The 3,887-nt window shown below is 37.6% G+C and overlaps 1 protein-coding gene across 1 annotated transcript in view; it reads right to left on the bottom strand.

Annotated features, from left to right (window-relative positions):
• The window catches only part of LINGO2 (leucine rich repeat and Ig domain containing 2), an 880,510-nt gene that overhangs the window by 497,283 nt on the left and 379,340 nt on the right, over positions 1-3,887 (bottom strand). The window lies entirely within an intron of this gene.

The raw sequence follows: 3,887 nt of genomic DNA, 5'->3' as shown, positions 1-3,887 counted from the left end.
TCTGATACTACATAGATCCAGGTTTATCTGAAACCAGGTTCGGCTTTTTTTAAACTAGCTTGCGTACATAGAACTTCTGGTTTGCTATAGGTTTAAACTGATTGCTGGTCACTAAGACTGGGTCTGAAAGTGTAAGATTGGCACTGGGATGGGCTAAATTTAAATTGGGTGGCCATTTTGAACCCAACTTAACCTTACTTAGCCTTAAAAACAACTACAGTTACCTCAGCTAATGAACCATCTGGCCACTTTTCAGGCTTCCTGACTGGTTGCTGGGGAAAGCAGCCTCCTCATTTAGTTCCACCCGGCTGTAGGCCAGGCAACCATTCTTCTGAAGGTCTCTGACAGCCTCTCCCCTCTGGTGTTTCCTGGTTTTCTTGTTCCTGAACCTGCTTGGCTCTGGACTGTAGATTTTTTGGAAATTTCTCTTAGATCTGGTAATTCCATCTCTGATCAGCTTAACTCTGGCTCTGACCTCTGGCATATCTGGACTCCATTTCTGACTCCCCACTTGTCCTGACCTTGGGATCAGCTTTTGACTCCTGTGACTTGGGATTAGCTTTTCTACTGGGACTGGGACTTTGTCCCTGAATTTCCTTTTAGATCTCATACTGTAGTCCCCGATTCTTACTCCCTGACTCAGAGTGTGATTTGGCTCTGGCCCACCCCCATTAATTACTAGGCCAAACTGCCTACACACTGATCTCTATATGAAGTACACTTCATTCTAAAAACTTCACACATTTTGCCTATTTAAAAATGTTTCTAGTAAAAATTTCATACAATGACTTTTCTACAAGTTTCTAAATAATTAATAATGAAGAACATTTTTCCCTCTCCTCAAGTTTTCAAATAAGTGATCCTTCCTCATATAACTTGCCAAGCAAGTGGAAAAGTCCTTACTTTCTAAATGTTCTCTCTCTACAGTTTTCTCTAGACTTTTAGGAATTAGTCTTATAACTGAAAAAAACAGGGAACAGCTGTCCTACCCACTCTCTACTCAACAAAGGCAGGTAATATAGTAGCTTGAAAGCAGAAATAATCCAAGACAAGAAAAACATCCTGGTACAGAAAATCCATGGATTTGTAAAAACAAGATTTTCTTGAACATGTTTGTAATGTTGATGTTCCACAACATCTGAAACTAAAAAACGACAAAACCAAACAATAAGCTTCATAATCTAATTGTTCTGGTTCCAAAACTATCCTTCCATCCTGCTATATACCTGCTGCAGACAATATAAAGAAGGACCATCAGAGCTGTGAATTTCCAGTTATGTTTTAAGTGGAAAGCTTAGCTTCAGCAATGTGTATGTTAACATTACCAAGCAAATTGGTCTAGAAACACCCTGCTCAGTTACCTCAGATCTAAGTTATATAAACTATGTTAGCATCCTACAGACTGGAAATTATTTTTAATTACTCATCTCTGAAACCAAGTACATACAAGTACTATGAAGCCTGGATGATTTTTGGCAGGTGCCAATGGTTAGTTTTCCCTGATACTGACTTTCTGTTTTACAGTCATGTGAAGGGGCCCCAATCAGAATCACAACCCGAACCCATAAATATAGAGGCCTTGCATAATTGTATAGGACATGGCCTTGCTCAGGAATGCTTTTTATCCAACTTAATGGCCAGCACAAGCATTTCATTTGTACTCACTCTCAGTCTCTAGTAAATTGAATTAGTTTCTACCCAATATTTATTGACAACTGCTTTTAATTAGTGCTGGCACTCAGGCAGTTCCTCATGCACAGATGTCATGCACATCATAAAACCCCTGCCAGCAAAATCACTATCACAACTGACACCCCTGAAGGAGAGACCAATGACTAACTGGGGACAGCGAAAACTACCTTTTCAATATAGACATGAGTCAGATTCATACCTGTTGGTTTGTGAGGAGACTTGCTTTAGAACAGTTCTTACTCTTTCAGTGTCTGTGAATAACTAAACCCCAGTACTACTTGTACATTAGGATTTCATCATGGAGGACTTCAGTCTTCAAGCAGAGGCATAGTTGAGCAGTTCTGTGCCTAAACAGTAGCAGCACAATGGCCAGCCACAGCAGCTGCTATTGTTGCACCTTCTTTAAGTCAGCACCTGGGGCTGGGTTCCCCATGAAGGTACGCCACCGTTCAGAAAACTTCCAATTCTGTATTCTTCATAAATATTAAATGAACACAAAAAGTATATGGCTAAACCCCCAACATTTCACATCACACACAGCTGGAAAAGATAAGGACTGATGTATCATTTGCAAACACTGCATACTCATCATTTTGTGGGAATATTTCAGTAACTAGCAAACCTCCCAACGCTGCACCCCCTGATATCATGAGGAAGATGAGATTCTCATCCACCAAGTAAAAAACAAAACAAAACAAAACAAAACCCCCAAAATGTTCTAGTTGTCTTGGTTGCAAAGAAAAACTGAGAAAGCAGAAGGCAGCTAAAAATAACGCATTTAAGGAAATATTTTTAATTAAAGCCATTCTTGTGATTTCAGGGAGGAAAAGGCACCCAAATTTATGATTTTTCAATTCTGCAGTTAGCAATACCAGTATCAACAATTCTGATTTGTTTCAAAAGTTTTGTTGTCTGCGGTGTAGCTATAAATTTAATTCTGTAACGGGGAATATTTTTAAAGGAGCATGTGTTAATTCTGCAAAATAGTGATTCAGTAAAGCTATGCAGACCCTGCAAGATTTCTTCAATTATCAGGCTATGTATTGCTAAAGAACTTAAAAAAGTTCTTTGGTCTACTATTTATCTCAACAATTTTTCAAAAACTTGAAAACAACCCAACATACGAAACAAAGCCCTGCTGCCAAGGAATGCAAGTCTTGCAAAAGAATCAAATCCCTACTTAAACCTTCAGCTTTAGATATTCAACTGTAATAAAATGCATTTGGAAGCAACAGCAGAATTGTTATGAGCGCAATAAAATATGTAGGAAAAAGAAGTTTTATACAGCAAAGGATAAACTGGTCACTGTTCTGGAATAAAAAGTTCACTGTAAATATTTTCTATAAAAGCTTTTGTTCTCTTGAGGGCTATGACAAAATATTTGGCAAAATACTTCCACTTTCTCAATGTCAGACAGATGATTTGATATTTGTACATCTGAATCTAGTGTGACTTTGCAAATTTTATATATGATAAACATAATGAAAATCTTAAGTAGGAACTTGCATTGCAAGAGTCTTAGGTAAATTTTTCAGAGCAAGAACTACTAAAGCAGAACATTAAAAACAAGAAATGAAACAATCATGGTCCACAGGGAGGTCTCTCTTTGCTAGGTGAGAAAAGAGAGGAAACACCAATTAGAAACAAAAGAGAAATCAAGTATTCCAGTTTGATAGCTGAAGCAGAAAGTAAATGGAATGCACAGAGGAAAAGTAAAAATATTCTAAAATATTCTTATTTTCAACATCCATCAGAAGCACAATAACATAAATAAAGAGTTATTTTAAAGATATATGGCATATTTGATAAGGATTTTCATAATCTAAAGGGAAGTACTTTAAAGAAGGTAATTTCCATCTCATGTTTTTGGACTTTCTTTACACGGTGGCCAGAGTAAATGACTTTAGTTTTGTGAATTTCCCAGTTTTGCATCAGACTTGAATTTACTTTGTCTTAAACATTTACTTTTTTCTAAATGTAGCAATTTCATGCATATTACCTTGCTCAGAGCATGTATATTTTTCCCCGCAGAATGAAAATCTCACAACACCATACGACTGCAGGCTTCAAATATATTAGAGTGGAGAGATCAGCTGAGCAGCAGCAATAGGCTTCTGAGGAGTAAGGCATCTGGGTGGAATCTTGATCCATAAAATACCCAGCTCACATCAGGTGAATAGAGTCCAAAGGGAGCA

Source organism: Gavialis gangeticus, unplaced genomic scaffold, assembly GCF_001723915.1.
Source record: "Gavialis gangeticus isolate Ggan-Ray unplaced genomic scaffold, GavGan_comp1, whole genome shotgun sequence".
NCBI lineage: Eukaryota > Metazoa > Chordata > Crocodylia > Gavialidae > Gavialis > Gavialis gangeticus.
Note: the sequence above shows the minus strand (reverse complement) of the source record. Positions and strands in the feature narration are given on the sequence as shown.